General features: G+C 37.8%; 1 long non-coding RNA gene across 1 annotated transcript; it reads left to right on the forward strand.

Moving 5' to 3' along the window:
• The first annotated feature begins 9,236 nt into the window (after positions 1–9,236).
• Positions 9,237–16,273, forward strand: LOC122460517. Its single transcript, XR_006281874.1, has 3 exons — positions 9,237–9,299; positions 14,514–14,556; positions 16,191–16,273. It is a non-coding gene; the product is annotated as an uncharacterized LOC122460517 (long non-coding RNA).
• The last annotated feature ends 3,305 nt before the right edge of the window (positions 16,274–19,578 follow it).

Below are 19,578 nucleotides of genomic sequence, written 5' to 3' on the forward strand. Positions count from 1 at the left end.
TTAGGATGGCTTTGGCTTCAGTGTTCACTATTATCCAGACAAATAGACTGGTTGAAGCATTTTAGAAAAAGCTACTTTCCCTGTCAAGGATGGCAAGAAACAACCATTTCTTAAATGAAAAGGGGAAAAAATGATCTCTCTCAAGTATTGGTAGCAATCATATCTTTTGGGGTCTGTTAATTCTCAGGTCAGTAACAGTGCTGTCAAATGTACCTCAACCCTGACCTCAAGGGAATCCCTCTTGAATGGTTTAGAGGCTATTTCAACTGAGCCAGATGAATATTTTTAAGTGTTACATTATAGTTGTCCCAGTCATTCAATTTGGAAAAGCCCTGTGAAGCCCCCTCCCCCCCTCACCTCTCCCCCCTCCCCATTGCAAAAAACCCTCTTCCATCTGGCCTCAGGGTGTACCAATTCCAAGATAAGTGAGTAGTGGGCTGATGAGCTCATCACTCTCTTGGTCAAATCTACCTTTCCACATCATTCCACCCTTTGAGGATCTATATCTTAGCCATTAACATAAGTGAGTCCAAAGTCTAGAAGCCAACTTCTCCATAAATCAATTTGGCTTTTTTTTCCATTCAACATCCTCAGTAGAAAATGTTTCTCTAGGTTTCAGATACCTTTGTCATGCTTTACTGAAAAAGGAAATCTGGCAGAAACTTAAGCTCCCCTTGGATGGTGCCTTTAGTTACTGTTTTCTGTTTTTAAAAATATGGCCAAGTTAAGGTTTGAAAATTTGGCTGCAGCACAGGGTCAGTAATTGGGTTTTGTTACATTTATTTTTGTACATAAATATCTGTCCTCTCTACATTTTCTGTCAGAAGAGATGGTTTGTTAGTTTGTTTTGAGTAAAAGAATTTAGTGCTTGTGAGGGCACCAGGCCCTGGAGACTGCAGTTCCTTGTTCATCCATACAGCAGGTACAGCATTGACAGTGGCAGTACAAGCTTTTCCCTCACCAATGCTACAACAAGGAGTCTCAACCTTGTTCTTATTGCCCCAATACAGTCAAGCCTTGATCTCCCCTCTGAAAATGTCAAAACAGTCTTGGTGCCAATTGTGGCAGTACCATGATACAGCTGTTTCTTATACACCACAAAGAGCTCCACAGCTTCTGAGCCAGCCCTCATTTATTCAGTTAGTCTTACCAAAAGCTCAGTTCTACTTAGTGGTCCTTGCTGACATGGTGGGTGCTGGACACAATCTTTATATAAAGGGGGATCTAGATTGTGGTATAAGGGCTCTGCTGAAGCTGTTGTAGACTGTTGTGTCAATCCTGTCTTTATATTTAAAACTTTATATGAATGAGAAAGGTTATAAATTCCATTTAAATTGTGTTGGGCATAAGATCTGATATAATTTCCATGAGGATGGAATATTCTCCTGCATGTAATCTTAACAATGGATTTTTTTATAAAAAGAGAAAATATTAATTAAAAATACATCTAATGGATACTGTGGAGGAAAGATAGGACTGATGTCTAAACATAGGGATTGTTCACATCCTCATGCTGCAATGTCTAAGTAAAATTTCAGTTGAGGATTAAATTTTCAAAAATTTCACTGAGGATTAAGTTTTCAAAAATGCCACAATCCAACCTCCAAATTGGCACACACAAAGTCTTGCAAACATAATTTGTGTGTACAGAAAACTGAGTTTACTTAAGCAAATAGGACTTAAATGTCTATCTAATTTGTGCACACAAGTACAATTTGCATATATGCATTCATTTTTACTCAGGCAATTGGTTGAATGTTCAACTTTAGAGATTGTTTTAGAAAATTTGCCCCCAGAACATCCTGTGCTTTGTGAGAAACCTTAGTATAGTAATATGATAGAATGCAGTTAAGAGTTTAATGCAGATTTCACTCTACAGCTTGTGAAACTGAACAGGACATTATTATATAGGGATGGGGAGAGTAAAATGAACAAAGAAAAATCCATCAGATGATGCTGGCCCATGTATGGCATTCTACATACTTGATCAAAGTTGTCTCATGACTCACATCTGGCACCAATAGTATTGTCAGGGAGTCATATTATAAAACAAGGGAGGATAGTTATACAAAGGTGAAGTTTAGTTTGGGTTATGAACAAGCTTTGCTTAAAAAGAACCGTAACAGGCCTTGTGTGAGAGTCCAACATTCCATGTTTCCCTTTAAAATAAAATGCAAAAGAAAAAGAGGAGGAACTTTATGCTAATTTTAAATGTCAAGGGGAAGAGATATCAGAAGGTAACTGTAGCCTCTAAATCTATTCCATTTAAATTCTTTTCTTGAACAGGAAGACTTAGGATACTTAATTCTCCTGACATCAACATTACTGAGTTTTGTCAAGTGCTGTTTGGCACAACAGATGTTTTCATTGGACTCAAGCTACAGACTTGTAAAGTAGATGTTTCCAAAGTTTGTCAAAACTATATAACTTGCCTGAACCTTCTATTGAAAATCATAGGAAACACTTTAGGAGAAAAGATTTTCACCTTGCCTTGCCATTTTAAATGCAGGGAAGAATACATATATTTAAAATGGCATGATTACACCACTACTTAGCAATAATGTATTAATGACAAACAAGAAGGCTGGCACACTGGTTCATGTTCTGTGTTTATACCTTCAGATAGGACATATATCACCTGTGTGGTGTGAAGGGAACAGAAAGCACTCTATCTGGTATTCTAGCTGAGGACAAGAGGAACCTAGAGGTACTAGGGTTAGAATTTGGGTTTTGATGACCTTCAGTAACTTTTGGGGTTATATGTCTTTCTCCAGTCTTAAATTTGAACCTTCTGGCTTGCAAGAGAACCTGTGCATAGAAAGGAAATGTGAACGTAAAGAAAGAGATCTGTTATAGTTCTGTTTCCATCATCCCACTCTTCCTTTGGTGGCAGTACAAATCATATAGGTCTATGATACTATGGCAATGTTCTATCCTCAATAAAGCATTTGTATCAATCATCTCTCATTCTGGCTAGCCAGGTGTCAGGGTGCGGACAAACTGTGTAAGATGTGGGAGCACTGTCTGGGAGCATAGTTTGCCCAAAATTTCAGCCACTACCACTCCACATCAAAGTTGAACTTTGGTGGTAAGGTGCATATGAACTTGGCCATGGCATGTTACTGTTCCTTTGAATTACGGAGCACTGAAACATTTCTACCTGTAATTTCTATGGTTCTTTGTAAACTGTCCATTGTATTGGACTTGCTTTCTTTGTTTTCTAGGCAATTTCCATTGCTTGGTTTGAGCCATGATTTAATAGCCTCCACATTTCAACAACACATTCTCATTTTCAGCCCCAGTTCACAGAAATCTTTTGCAGAAAAATCAATTTGCTATTTTCCCCCTCAGACTAATCTGTTTCCTGGTGCTATATTTTTTTACACTGTACCATGATGATATCAGTTAGTCTTCACTGCACCTAGTTGTAGTAATAAGATGTACTCAGTGCACTGAGAAGAGTTGATGCATGATTACACCACTACTAAGTAATGGTTGATCACAGGGTAAGTCTCTTTTTTTTTCATGCAAACCTATCAAAAAAATAGGATTTGATCCACCAGGAATTTGAACTCTGAGAAACAGACAGCTTCTCCTCTACCAAACATAACTGGAAAGAGTGTCTGTTTTAGTATAAGGAGTTGTATCACTTCTGAATTTGGCCCATTGTTCTTATGAAGTAGAAAGTAATGCCTATTTCATCATAACTCAACAGCCTTAACTCTGACCAACCCCAAAATACAATTACCTCTTGTCTCAAAATATAAACTCAACAAAAAGCCCTTTTGAGGAACATCCCCCCCAATTATAAATGTATAATACCCAGTGATCAAGCCTGAAGTGCAAGAGCACATAGGTTTATAATTTTACCATAAGTCAGTAATGTTGTTCTCCCAATAAACTGCATTTACAAAATTATTCTCAAAGGAGAGAATTTTAAGTATTTTACATAAAAGTCCAACTCTGTCAGTTGAGAAATATATTTACTGATGTCTTTCATTTAACTGTATTGAAAAGAAAATAGTTGGGGACTACGGCCAACATAGAAAAAACAATGCATCTCAAAAAATAAAAGCCATTATAGAGTTCAGCGGTAAGACTGCATTGTGATGAAATATGCATTTCTCTTGCTTTGTAAGAATAATGTGTTTTGCTTATTATGGGCCATATTGTGACTCAGTCAACGTATGTGAAAGGCAGGGTCAAGTGGGAGCTGCATGTGTGTCACTCCTTCCTTCTTCCACACAGGTGATGGAGGTGGAAATGAACACAGGCTTGACTTCATTCCACCTCCACCCCTCATATATCTTATGTGGTATGCACCTGTAGCAGCACAATTCCTCTGAGGCTCAATTCCTTCCCTGGGGTTAGTCTTGGAGCAGCACAGCCACACACTGCCCATTTCACAGTCTAGCTTTATGTCATTAGTGTAAGATTTATTTTGCTCTTAACTATTCATGAATTTGCTTTTAAGTGCTTGGGATGTAATTGGTAAATGCACTGCTGTCACTTAGCAATCTTAACTAATTTTTTGTCTATTGAAAAAGGTTGTTTGCTTTCCTGTTCTTGGAATGTGTATTTAATATCTCTCTATATATCTCTATAGGTTTCAGAGTAGCAGCCGTGTTAGTCTGTATTCGCAAAAAGAAAAGGACTACTTGTGGCACCTTAGAGACTAACAAATTTATTTGAGCATAAGCTTTCGTGAGCTACAGCTCACTTCATCGGATGCATTTATGCTCAAATAAATTTGTTAGTCTCTAAGGTGCCACAAGTACTCCTTTTCTTTTTATATCTCTATAGCTAGCCTTGATTTGGATATCTTTGAAATATCAGTGGGGAAAATCTCAACCAAATTTATTCCAACCAGGACATGTGTTCCTAAATCACTTAGATGCTTTAGAAAATCCCACCTCGGATCTTTCTTATTAACCTTAAATTACCAAGTTTTTTTTTTCTGAAAAACTAACTTGAGGACCTGAATTTGAAAGTTTTTAAAAGAAAGTGCAGATTGGTATATGCCACCATAAAATAATCAAGGGTTAGCGTTAATAATGGCTGCTTCTTGTGAACACTTTAATTGCTTTTAGTGACCAGAAAAAAAGTGCTTTTTGTTAAAGTTCTGACACATCCCATTACTCTGATTTATGTTTTTTTCACTCTTTTACATGTCTTGACAGCTTACAAAATGTGCCGTATTAAAGCTGATGTAAAACTGCACTCTTTTTCTTAATGAAGGTGCTTTTGGACTTACAGTATGACTAAAGTTAACTGGATGCTTTACTGTATAGTTAGTGAATGAAAAGTAAAGCCTTGCACTATAAACACATTAAACAATAGCAGCAAAGAGTCCTGTGGTACCTTATAGACTAACAGATGTATTGGAGCATACACTTTTGTGGGTGAATACCCATTTCGCGCATCCAATGAAGTGGGTATTCACCCACGAAAGCTTATGCCACTTTTACAGATCCAGATTGACACAACTACCCCTCTGATACTTGACATTAAACAATAGAATGTTGAATGGATTTTTGTTTTTGCTGCTGTCAAGAGTTTCCCATTAGCAGCTTTCAATTACCTGACCCCAAAGTATAAAAATATTAAATGAAAAGAATTGCTGCATTTATTTTTTCTGATTTCTTATTGGTGTGTATGATGTCTGAATCTCTCTCAATGTGTTAATTTGATTCTTCACCATACTAAAACTAAACCATAGTGGCTATCACAACTTCTACCTATTTAAAAGCTTACAGTTGTCTTTCTAATGTAAAATATTCCACTCTACAAGAGAAGCTGCATTTATTGAGGTTTTCTTTCCTTACAGATCCACAAAATTGTCACATTAACAAATTTCTTCATATAGGATTTTAAATACAGATTAAAAGGCAAATGTCTCAATATTCATTAAAACACACTTCATTTGGAACTATCTACTACTAGGTTTATCTATTTAAACATTAATAACTTTGATAAAATAGTCTGTAAATGGGACCAAACTGCATCAACTGTTCCTCTTGTTTCCTAGCTTGATCTATAGCATCAGTTTTTGGAAAGCATTAATTCATCTATAAGCAAAAATAATCTAGTATTGAAGATTATATTTTTTAAGCATATCATTCTTTGTTCATTGTGTAGTTTTTGGTAAAGGAGTGATTTTTTTTATTACTGAAAATGACAGTTCAGGAGGAATGGTCGGCTTGCCAAATGATTAGAGCTAGGCAAACAAAGAAATTTGGGTTGTGACGGTGGTTCAGTTCTAGAGTCACAAGGTTTGGCAAACCCATAGTCCAAAATACAGAATGTTGTGATGATGCCATGTTGGTATTTTGAGCCCAGAAATGCCCATTCTATAAGTACCATCCTCTGGAGCACAGTAGACAATAGAGAGCTGACCCTGGGGACAAGTGACTAGACTTTTTTCTCCTTATGGTCTTGAGATAATCCAATGGAAAACAGATCTCTCCTTGGCTACCTGATATTCTTCTGCTGCGTGCACTCCACGGATGAGTTTTTCTGGGACTTACAGTTTCACAGTCTCCATTAAAGCTGAGCTGACCATGTTTGGCTTTGGTTTGGCAGACTGAAAAAAACAAGTTTGGATGAGCTCTGATTTTTTTTTTAAACTATTGACCCCCAGTTGAACAACCTAATGCTTATAGATGTGATGTGGAACATTGCACACATTGTTACTATATTTTAATCAGAAGACTTCAGGAGATTTATTTGATTTTTAGAATGGCTCTTAACACTCTAAACACATATTTTGATTCCTAAATATTAAGAGTGAATGATACTGGGTTAGCAAGAACAGATAAGCACATATGATATATACTGTACATGATTTTTAAAGGGGAAATGATGGATCCAGGCCCAGAATAAAATCCTGGGAGGACGATAGGTTGCCATTTAAATTGAACCTGCACTCTCACACTGGGTGTGTGGTTTAAAAAAATACTATGACTATTTAGGTCCTAAGGCAGTTATTTGGTATTTTTCCTTCCTTACTGCCAAGATGACACCTGTAGCTGAGTCACTGTATAATCCATAATGTCATAAAAAGAAAAGGAGGACTTGTGGCACCTTAGAGACTAACAAATTTATTTGAGCATAAGCTTTCGTGAGCTACAGCATCCGATGAAGTGAGCTGTAGCTCACGAAAGCTTATGCTCAAATAAATTTGTTGTCTCTAAGGTGCCACAAGTACTCCTTTTCTTTTTGCGAATACAGACTAACACGGCTGCTACTCTGAAACCTGCCATAATGTCATGTAACTTCAACATCCAAAACATATGCAACTCATAAAACATCCACACACAAATTTAATGTGGGTAGTCTCTCCAAGCCAGCTCTATATTAATGGGAAAGTGCACTACGAAAAATTTGTGGTGTGGCAGAGGAGAGAAGAGTCTGGAATTAGTCATGATGTTTTCACTTAATTTAAATTGAAGTTGTTTTAATTAATATGTTTCTATTTGGTGGAAGAGCTGTTCTTTATCATAGTTACCCAGAGACCAGACACTCCAGCAAATTGTACACATTTCTCTTGACTCCCATCCAGTAATGGATGTGGTAGACCTGATTCAACACTGCATTCCTCCATTGTTATGGAGTTCCAGTGGTGTGAAACTAGCAAAATGCACTGGTCAATCAGGGCAGGCCATGAACAATGGCCACTTCAAACAGAGCAGGAGTTCACCTATCATTTTGTTCTGGATCCATCATTTCCCCTGTAAAATAACACAGTGTATTGCATGTGCTTGTTCTTGCAAAATCATTATAATTCAAAAGTATACTTGAAAACTCGTGTAATGCAGTGGTGAACCAGGCCAAGTATATATACATTTTGCCCAATAACATCAGAAACCTTCTGTTCTTTAGACAGATAAGTAAGAAGGGAACTTCTGCGTCACTGATGTCGTGCTACAGCTTCAGCTGGAAGTTATGCTTGCGTATCTTTAGTGAGGTGGGAGGAGGATGGGGGCAGGAGAGAAATGACAAGAAAAAATAATTGAAGTGCATAGACTAATATATATGAAATATCCACCTACGAGCCACTCAGAGATTTATGGAAAAAACAAAATTAGGCTTATTTTCATTACTGCTATTTTTAACTATTGCTATTTTTTTAATGCTTCAAGTCATGTAAGAGTTTAGCATAACAAGCAACTTCTACTGATTGTATTTTAGGTGATACAAAGTTGTACAAAGAAGCACTTCTGTGGGTATTTTCAGCTTAAAAAACTGAATACAGTACAATCTGTCCTTGCTAACGGAAAACTGGAGGTTGTGTCAGGCTTCACTAAACACACAAGGCTCTGATTTTGTATCATTAAAGACTCATTATCTCTTTTAACTTCTGTTGAAAGCATTCATCCATAGCCATAGCTACCACTGAAACAATAGAAGCTACTAGCTCAGTAATAATGCATTTTTTGCCAGCTTAAAAAGCGTTTAAAGGACAGATTAGATTTCACAACATGGGAACAAAGCTCCTATATAAGGAGATAGGGAGGGTTACTTCTATAAGTAACTTAAATTTAAAAAAGGGAAAAATTAAACAATTATATTTTTGTGAGACCTGTGGGTACTCACTTAGCCCAGAATATAGATCGGCATTAAATTCCAGTTTGGGATAAACTGCATTTCTAAAGGACAAGAAAACTGTTTTTCTAGTGCTTAGTCGTGAATAGAAAATTTAAGAATGAAATGGGCTCTATTGATTGCAGCAATTTGTTGTGTATTAATACATAGTTTGTTTATAGTAAAATTCTCAATTGAATTCAACAGTGGATTATACGGACAGTAATTTCTACATTTACAGGTTTTGTTTACACTTTCATTATACCTCTACTGTGTTATCTGATGCCTTGATACAGTTTTCAATCTTGTAGCCACTTTAATCTCCTCCTGCACTCAGCATATCTGAATGAGTTTGTTGGCATAAGGGAATTTTGAAGGTTATATGGCAGTACATGAATCAATGGAAAATGAAATGCACTCGAGACATGATCAGCTAGTTTTAATTCATTGCAGAAAGTTATAGATACCAAAATGCATTTAATGTAATCTGATCTCTTCATTCAGGTCCTGAATTTATGAGCAATTCAGCAGGAGTAGAATGACACCTTTGTTTTAAAAATAGTAGTCTGTATTAAATGCCATTTTAATATATCTCTGACATATTTACATCTAATGAATAGAGAATTGGAATCTTTGAGCATATATTTTTCTTTTTACAGAAAAAGCCTGGGAAATATGATGCTTTTGTTCACTGAAACATGAAATGTCATTATAAGGTAGGTCAGCTTGGTGATAACCATTACATAAATTCACTTTATCAGGACAGCCAGTAAACAGATTAGCAGCCGGCAAGATTAGCACCATTTCATTTTAAGAAAGAAGTAAATAGCATCAGTGTGCTCTTCTCTGTAAAAGGCTGCTTTATGCTATCAAAAGCCAAGTTGTGTATTGATCCTGTATGATCAAGTGTCCACAGTCAAGCATGTTAACCAATCAGTGTCTATAGTGGTGCCTTGTCCTCTTCCATAGAAAATGAGCTTACTGTGAACATCACTCGTCTGCATCATGATTAACTGACGTTATCTTCCCCATCTGTTCCCAGACACATGCCTGGTAACTTTGGACCAACCATTACCAATGGTCTTGCAGGTCATTATGTGGTCTTTTGTTCTTTAATTTAAAAGAATAATCCTTTTTTTATAGCAGAGTCTGATTGTCATAGTCCAGAGTTTGTCCTTAGGAAAGGTTGAGATATTAGTTCCCAATTTCCATTTTGTGAACCCTTGAAAACATAACTAATACCAATACTCTTGAAAATAGTAATGTTTGCATTAGGATGATTTGACCACATTCCTGGCTTGTATCAGGACAACACGGTGCCATTCTTTGGGCTCTGACAATCTACTGACTCTGGCAAAAGTTCACCTGTGATCACACAGATGAAATCTTTTATTATCCATTCAAGTAATATGATATGAAAATTCACACTGTAACCCATATAAATGATCTATCTGGGTCTACCTAGCTCATGCAAAATTGTTTGTGTTACTGCAACTTTAAAGTTGAGAAACCAAACCGTTGGTTAGAAATCAAGAAATACAAAGTTAAGATTGATCACTAACTGCAGTGGTAAGAACCCTATTTTACTAGAGCAGGTAGCAGGTTGAAAAACCGAACAGCTTTGAGAGGGGAAAATCCAGTTTTGTCTTTCATATGATATTATAATAGAATATATTTATATATTCATATATAATGTAAATATTGAATATCAAACAATATAATATTTGACATTACTAAATGAACAATTTGGTGTTTGTTAACTGAAATTTTTTTGGAATTTCCATTCCATGGGAAATTTTGACGTTTCCAGTTTGGAACAAAAACACATTTCAGAATGTTCTGAATTTCCCAAGGGAGAGAAATTCCATTTTCCAACCACCTTTATATATTATTGAGGCACAGAAAAGTTAAGTGACTTGCTCAAGGTCACACAAGAAGGCCAGTTCAGAGCCTGTGTTTTATCCAGTAGATGTTCTTCCTTCCTCTCCTTTAACTCTGAAGTGTCCTGAGCACTAAGGCATCTGGTACCTATAAGTGAGATTAATTCAAAGCTCAAGTACTATACAGTGCTCAGAGTACGAAACCACTGTAGGTATGCACTGATATTAAAAAAAAATTAAATAGTTTTAATTTGCTTACTTGAAGCACCCTTAACATTAAAATTGTATTAAGGTGGCCTGACTAGAGCTCAGTGAACAATTTATTTTTGTTTTCTGTTTGGTTGGTTTTGGGTTGTTTGGGGGAAGGGACTCCTTTGGTCATTCAAAATATTCAGTAAAAAGGTGTGTGGGGTTCTGTCGTCACTCGAAAGAGCTCTGAGTGTACAAATGAGAATGGGAAGAGGGGTAGGAATGGGGTTTAGTTAAATGCATGGCTGCCTCTTTGAGAGATGAGGTGGGTGTGGTAACATCTTTTATTGGACTAACTTCTGTTGGTGAGAGAGATAAGCTTTTGAGTCACAGAGAGCTCTTCTTCAGGTCTACCACACTGGCTGCCTGTCTGACATTTTCAGAAGCCTTAACAGGACTCTCGGGAAACCAAACAGGTGCTGCTCTAGTTGTGTTTGTGTCATGACTAACTCAGTGGGCACAAAATAACACTCTCATTTATTGGGTCACAGAGGTACAGCACACCTGCAGACCTTCTTACACAGAGATTGCAAAGAATACTGCAGACTACAGATTATTACTGTGCACAAAATGAGAGGGAAGTGTCTGGAGACTGAGAGGGAATGAGCATTTATGTGGGAACTTCAGAGTTTACTGTGAACATCACTCATCTGCATCATGATTAGCTGACGTTATCTCCCCCAGAGACAGGGGAGGCTAACAGAAGATATAAGGGGCAAGAATGAAAGAGGGTTAGGGACACAAAGAAGTACAGGCATTTTCACTCACTCTCATATACACACAGAATTCTGAGGAGATTAAGTGCACTTAATCTGATTTCTTAACAGAAACTATTGATTACATAGGGAAAATTTACATCATGGCATCTTTAGAGGACCAGGACAGCAGGGGGATGCTGACCCATTGCACCCAGGTGAGCAGAAGAGAGCAGTGATCCATGCCACTGCAGGAAAAGCCCCTTTTTACCTGGAACCAGGCAGTCCAATGGAGGAGCAACAGATTAGTATGGGGAGGGGGCAGCAGGAGAGAGAAAAGAGGAGTCACAGTAAGATTATTTAGTTGCTTAGTGAAGGCTTGAGCATAGCGTGGTTGAGGAGAAAACATTAAAAGTAAATCTGGGTTGATGCACTTCTTGTGAGTGTCACAGAAGAAGTGAGTCATAATGAATCCAGATTCACCTCTCCATTGCAGGGTATTTTTTTATGCATTTTTGTTAGACAGAAGATGATCAAACATCTACAATCTGTTCTCTTTCTTGCTATGAAAGGAGAGAGGTGGCAAGATGGGAGTCTTTATGTTCTAAACTTTATGTTCTAGACTAATTGAAAGTTGAACTCACCTGTTTTCAGGTTTCTTTTGCATGTCATAGTGTTTAATTATTCAGAAGTGAGTCTGAATGTCTGAAAGTACACAGCAGACTTAAACATTTTTTGCAATAGTTTGAAAGTACACGCATAAAGCATCCCTGTAACAGAGTTTTAAATACAAATAAAATGAATCTAAAAGAATGTAAGAGGCACACTCTTCAGCTTTTATTGTGCTTCTGCCTCCTATTTTAAGTATAATGTCATTCACTCTCAGCTCTTATTGCCATTTGATAAAAACATTACATATAGAGATTTTGAATTTTGCAAATTGAGCCAGGCTGTTTGAATTTCAACACCAAGTTCAGAGGGATTTGAATACAGAATTTTGTTTCAGCCTGCTACAAAGACAAAGGGTCATTTTATAAAATTTAGATCAGAATCTAGCTTTTTTCAGACTTTGGCTTAGGTACATCTCTGTTTAAAACAGTAAGATTTTTTCCATCTAACCTTTGCATGGTGCTTTTAAGTTATTTTATACTAAATTATATTAGGCCTTTGACATCTGTTTCTTGGTATCTACTCCACACTGCACCTCCCCTCCCAAACGGACTGGCCTCCTCACATTCTGGTGATCTACAGGAAAGGAAGATCACCGCAGATGAAACCTTTCCAGCTACTTGTAAAGGCTAGTAAACATAAGAGTATTATTATTCTTTCCTTATCTTTCTAACTAAAAGAGTAAATTCTCTTCCCTCTCACCTTACAGTGAATTAGTCTCTGAGCCAAACTTTGACGTGATCCCACCTAGAAAGCGTGGGAGCTCTTACCCACCCTCTACTGGAAACTCTGGCTTGAGGCCACCAAAAAGGAAGCAGGCACCTGGTCTAATTAGTAACCCGTCTCTCCTTCTTTGTCCCCAGGCCTTAAGTTCCACTGCTTCCCTCTTAGCCCAAAGTGCTTTACTCAATCTTTGTGACTTGCTATTTCTGGCTCTCCAGCCAAACTGAACCACCTCTCTTCAGGGTATCATATCACCGTACAGTTGTAAACTAGAGTAGACTGGTCTGTTCATTCTCTACCTTTGCCTCTCCAAGGCCTTGTAGCAAAAGGAACAACATCCAAAGTAAACAAACTCCTAGCCTAGCCTTCCTTTGAGTTCACTGGCTTTCCACAAATGGCCACTGTCCAAATCCCAAAACTCCAAACACCCCCAACCCCCGAGTCCCTTAAACAGAGTGGGCCTGGAAGCCTCTTCATTCTGTGTTTTCCTCATATTGGGAGATTAGAGGCCGGCTAGTTTTTGCATCTCTCTGACCATCCCAAGCTAATTCCTCATTCTGTTTTAGTATGTGCTCTGATGAGCTCATGTCTCAAAACTGTATATTGGTAGGCTTAGGACATTCTCCTGGACATGTTAGTTCTTCTGCAAAAACAGCCAGTTTTTATGTTGTATAATATTAGTGAAGATGGCAACCAGGTTCCTCAGGCAACCTTAATTCTGGCATTTCCTCACTTTTGAGTGCTTGAATTTTCAACCTTTATGTTCTTTTAACATAGAGTGTATGTGTGGGTGTAATTATATATATATAAAATATATATATATATAAGTGCTCTGATTCTCAAGGTAGTATATAAAATGATTCAAAACCTACTCCTCTCACTAGAACAGATAGCAGTTGCTTATGAACATTAAAATAAGTCAGCAAATTCACTCCAAAACACTTTAGATAACATTTTTCAATTCTGGGGAATAAAAGGCTAAACTAACCACAAAAAATGTTTTTGTTGACTTTGAAACTAGGTGCAATGCATCTGAAAAATTCAAGATTGATCCAAAATGTTTATTACTGTTAACTGGGATTTATCCCCAGAGAGGATTAGTGGAAAACATTGCATGTTGTTAAGGCAATCTTGGACTTCTATCAGATATATTTATTTTTATGCATAGCCTCTTGTGAAGATGTATTTTTATATGTGCATGATACCGTGAGCACCTGCAATTGTGATTGACTTTTGGTGAGGAGTGCATACTCAGAACTAGGTCCTATAACACTGTACTGCGGTTGTGTTGATTACCTTTTTAAATACTGTGGCAAGTTTCTATCTAGCACATATAAAGCCCCTCACTTTAACTTCCTCCTGCCAACATTTTTTTAATATTCACTTTCCTACCAGAAAAATCCGTGTTACAGGAAGAGTTACAACCCAGTAAGTGGTTATATGCAGCTATTTCTTTTTTTAAAAATAGAAGAGAACTTCATTTCAGAAAAGACTAAAATATCACTTGCGTCGTGATAAACGTGGCAAACCAGCTCCGTGTTAATTAAGATGGTGGTTATGTAGGAAAAGATTTAGCCGCCTTAGTTATAATATTGCAGATGCTAAAAACTCAGATCAAACAGTTTTCAGTCTCCAGAGAGTATGCCTGCAAATCCCTGAAGTGGAACAGATTCTGATTGTGAAAACTGACATCCCCCCTTGACCAAATTCTTAGATGCCCTCCAAACCTGAAGAGAAAGTCCTGCAGGAAATCAAAGGTAAAATGGCTCATGGCAGATGTGGATTTGAGAACTTAGCAGACTGAAGTACTTGCTTCATGCTGATTTCCTTGCTCAGGGTAAGGGGGTGGGGGAAACCCAAAGTTTCAAAAGTTGTAGTTCACCAAGATAAGGAAAGATCCTATAGTCACTGTGGGAGGTCTGTGCACATTATCAACAGGAATTCTGTTCATGGTGGTGTTAGAAGATCGGGCCCATGGTGGCTATTTTTTAAGGACAGATAATAAGGTAAATTCTCTGGGCACTTATATTCTGTGCAGCCCCACTGAAATCATGTTTCACTGAGGCACATGTAATTTGTACCAAAGGTGAGGAATTTCTCCATGAAAAGCTGAGTTCACAGGAAAATGTTGACATTTCTGTATGGATCCCATTTGCAAATGTCTGACATTCGGTTTGGGGATCTGATTCCTCACAATAATTAAGCTATGTCACCTTTCTGCTTGTAGTTGGAACTTAGATTTCTAACCTTTGAGCTGAATGGAATAATGTTCTCTTAAGGCGTATCAAAGCTACTGTATGTAAAGCATTAAAGCATTCACTTATTGATTAGAATATGTCATATTGCATACTATTCATAACAAATTAGGAAGTGCTTTCCCCCCACTTTTTCATTCTTTCTTGCTCAGTTTTTTCCTTTACATTGTTTCAGCTCTTACCGACAAGTTTGCTTTCTTCTTTCTTTATTTACTCAGAATTTAAATCTCTCTCTCTTTCATTAAACACTTCTTTTTTGTGAATTTAGTGCTGCCGAGCAGTGCTGGACTGATAATCCTGCAGTGGCTAAGGTACTTAAGCAGATGCCTAACTTAAGCAAATGAATAGTTTTGTTGAAATAAATGGGGCTATTGACTTAAATGCTTATAGTTAAGCAACTACTATGCTAAATCCAGGCCTACATCCAGCCCCAGAGTTAGGTCAACACCCCCTGACTTCTGTGTTGACCCATTTTTATAGCAGCCCGACAGGGTTGGGCCCAGTATAAAAAGGTGTTGTGGAGTAGCTCTACGGCCATTCCACAGATGAGAGGTGCAGAACCACTCAGGAAAGGAGATAAACACTTATGTGAACAAACTGAAACCTCCCTCCCCCCAGGCTCTTTCTGTGCACACCTACCCATCACTCTGCCCTGCACAAACAGTAATGGAGCAACTGAGGGAAAAGTAGGAGCTTGGACCCACAATAGTCTCTGCCCTCCTGAAAACTCTTTTGCTAGATGCTGGGGTGTAGCAAGGAGTTGTGCAGGGTGGGGGACATATTTGCCATTGCATCCCTGATTTGCTTTGTGTGGGGATGCTTTTGATGCTGCCAGGATCTGCCCCTCTCTTAACTGATAGTACTTATCAGCTTGAAATACAGTGCAAGTGATGCCTCCTTTATGGTCCTCAGTCAGTTGAATGTCAGCCAGCTATATACCCTAGCCTTCTTCCCATAGACTGGAAGGAGAGCACATGTGCAGAATCTCACTGGTGTGGTCTCCAAGAGGGGATGGATGTTCTCTTGCATTTTGTTTTTTCTAAGGCAAACACGAACAAATAACATTCTATATTATCAAATAGACTGTAGAGTTGCTCTGGGAGAATGGACAAACATAACCCATTCCATATTTGCAGGTTGGAATTAAATGACATGCAGGCTTTGTGACAAGGCTAAACTGTTGCTACTAACAAAGCAAAAGAAGCAAAGATGCATGGTGATCACAGAAATGCTGCACAGTTCAATCTATGTCCTGATTCTCCACTGAGTTGCCCATATTTAATTCCAGTGTAACACCATTGAGTCAGTCTTACACTGATGTACAACTCTTGTAATACATTGGTGAATCAGGCCCAGTTCTGTAGTCTTATTTCACTAAACCATAGAAAACAATGTAGATTTGCATTATTGAATTCCACAGAATTTCTCTAGTTTCTTCCTGGAGAGAAACTTTTTCTAGTGGATTTTAATCTGTACACTGGAGAGGCAGAAGGAACTCATCTTTAGTGGAACAATTAATTAATATATGGCTTTTATATCTTGGGGCAAGGTATCCTGGAGGGGAATTTAAATGTAACAATGTTGGTGGTCTCAGGTTATTGTGTACATTGTAATTAAGTTATTTAACATGTGAAAACCAGAATGTATCTAATAACAGATACAGGATAATTTTTCTAAATCTGTTTCTACTATCACTCAAAGTCAAATTCAAGGGGTTCACAATTATTGGATTGTGGGAACAGAGTGTTACCTATTGTGTAGGTGAACTTAGAACTTGGAAAAGGAGCTGAGATTTCTTGATTTGTCTGATTCTACCACGTGGTGCAGAACTATTTTCCAGTTTGGGTTGTCTCATTACTTGAATCCTGGGCAATATGTTCAAAGTTCTCCCATATAGCCAAATAATGAATTGTACAAAAGGAATGGAGCTTAACCACAATTATGTATCCCTGGCATCTGATAAAGTTTATTAACAGTGCACCAGTATGGAATTGATGCGTTTCTTGTGAAAATCCCATGCAGGCCTATGTTCAATAGTTGGGACACAGAGGCATCGTCAAGGAGCTAGAATTTTATGAGCGCAGCTTGAACACAGCTGTGTCTTTTCCAATCTGTGGCCAAAAGAGAAAATGCAACATGAGATTTTTAAACATTCCAAGGCCCATCTGCCATGTAACCCACTTATCTTTGTGGCTGCAAGTTTGTTATTGATCCAAAGTGGTAAGAAAGAAAGACGGGGGTAGAGGGGGGGAACCAACAAAGGGGAAAAATGCAGGGGAGAAAAACCATAAATCCATTCTTTTGTTGTTCTTCCAGCAGCATCTGTGAGCAATTGTCACAATTACTAGTCAAACTATATTTGACTTGTTGCCAACATGAATTTTCCAAAAACCAAATGTAAACAAACTCTGCAAGTGCTTCCTTATTTGCCAAGCCAGTAATTATTTACTTTGTTTGGGCCTAGCATTACTGTCAGTTCAGCTTTACAGCCTGTAATGTGTTTGTTAATGAAACCATGAGGTCTAAAGCTACATATTAACCTTGTCACCCTTCAATTTTAGCTCAATAAAGTTGCACCATGGTTTTGTAAACTAAGGTTGGGGACAGGCAAATAATTAATTATATTTTTCTGTTTTCCTTTATCCAAGCAAATTGTTAATCTTTAAACCTGCCTTGCAGTTTAAGCTTAACACATTGAAATCAAAGCATTGGGGGAGATATATGATTTAGAACTGTCATAATTACCATCTTTATGCCATATCTGAAAGTTGGCAAACATACATACCCAGACTCAATTTGGTAACCCATGAAATCGTTTCATGATGTATAATACAGAGATAGTAAAAATATATTGAGCAGATGGGAGAGACTCAGCTGGGAGAACAATGTCTGAATATTTGGCATGGATAACTACCAAGTTTTCTCTTGGCCTAGATGGGCTGAAGTCTGTGGCAGATATGTTCATTTATACCTGCTTCTTGAGCTAAATTTAGCCTCAGAAGTCCAAGAATTCTGGAATGGAACCTAAAAGTAACTACATTGATGGATTCAGGTTGTTGTATCATTAGACATCATATAAAAACAGAATTACTTCTTACTCAAAATAATTAAACATCGGTATTGGCAGATCAAAACCTTGCTTTTGCTCTAAACCCTCACATTCAACATAAAAGGCTGTATAAATTCAAATACCCTTATACTCTTCTTTCTTGCCATTTTCCTATTCAAGGTTGGTGACTTTAATAGCCCTCTTACAAAATTCATGATAGCATACTAGATTGTCATGCAGATTGATCTTTTTGAGGTACACTAATATCCAACCCCTATACTGTGTCTTTGGTCTCCCTCTTGGTCCTCTTGCATCCACAGTCATTGTAAGAGCATTCTATCAATATAGCTCTCCAGTTTTTGCTGGATATGCCCATACCAGTGTAGTTTAGCATCCCTCAACTTGTCTTCAATTGGAGCACATTAGGCCCCTTACAACCTCATTTTGTTTCTTATCACAGAGTATCCAACCATTTGAACATCTCAATATCTTCATTTCCGTGGTGAAGATCATACTGATGTCCTTTCTTGTGGCTGGCCGCATCTGTCTGGTACATTAAGATGGGTCAAATTACAGTTTTATGCACACTACATTTTCAGATTATTAGCAGTTTTTTGCCACATAGGACTGGGGTCAGTTCCCACCATTTGCACCATGCAGCTTTAGTATGACGCTGGGCGTCACTCTGGAGGGCAACACCATCTGCAACCATTGATTCTAGGTATTTAAATTCTCACTCTTCTAAGCTCTCTGCCTGTGATATCCTTTCTGGTGAGTCTTCCCCCCTCAGTTGTCGTATCCTTGGTCTTACCAATGTTCAGTTTAAGTCCAACCTGCTCAAAACTATGTTGCCACTGTTCATGCTTGGCTTGCAAAGTCTCACAATCTTCCATACATATCACTAGTTCATCAGTGAACAGCATATTCAAAGGTTGTTCCCTTCGTATGCTCTCACTTACCACATCCATGACAACCTCAAACAAAAAAGGGGCTCTGTGCTGACCATGATGGAGGCCAATGTTTACTGGAAATTCTTTGCTGTAGCCCAATTTGGTTTTGATTACAGTAGTCACTCCATTGTACCTATTCTGGATAAAATAGACATTCCTTCTGGCACACCTCTCAGTCATAAACTCCACCAAACTAGTTTTCTTACTACACTGTCAGACATCTTTTCTAGGTCCACAAAGACCATATCCAATTGCCGTCTCTTTTCTCTGAATTTCTCATTGAGGATTTGTCATCAGTTGTGTTCTTTCCTGGGATTAATACATAGTAATCCTTCCACATTTCAATTGTTCCACGATGGATGGATCCAGATGGTTTTCAATAATCTTCTTCCATACTTTCATAGCATTTGACATCAGCTTGATTGGGCAATAATTAGGGGATGGTATAATATTTCCTTTGTTTAACAATTGGTACCAAAGTTTTTTACACCATTAATCCAGCATTTCCCTTTCTTAAGAATATCA

The sequence above is a fragment of the Dermochelys coriacea genome, chromosome 6 (assembly GCF_009764565.3).
Source record: "Dermochelys coriacea isolate rDerCor1 chromosome 6, rDerCor1.pri.v4, whole genome shotgun sequence".
NCBI classification, from domain to species: domain Eukaryota; kingdom Metazoa; phylum Chordata; order Testudines; family Dermochelyidae; genus Dermochelys; species Dermochelys coriacea.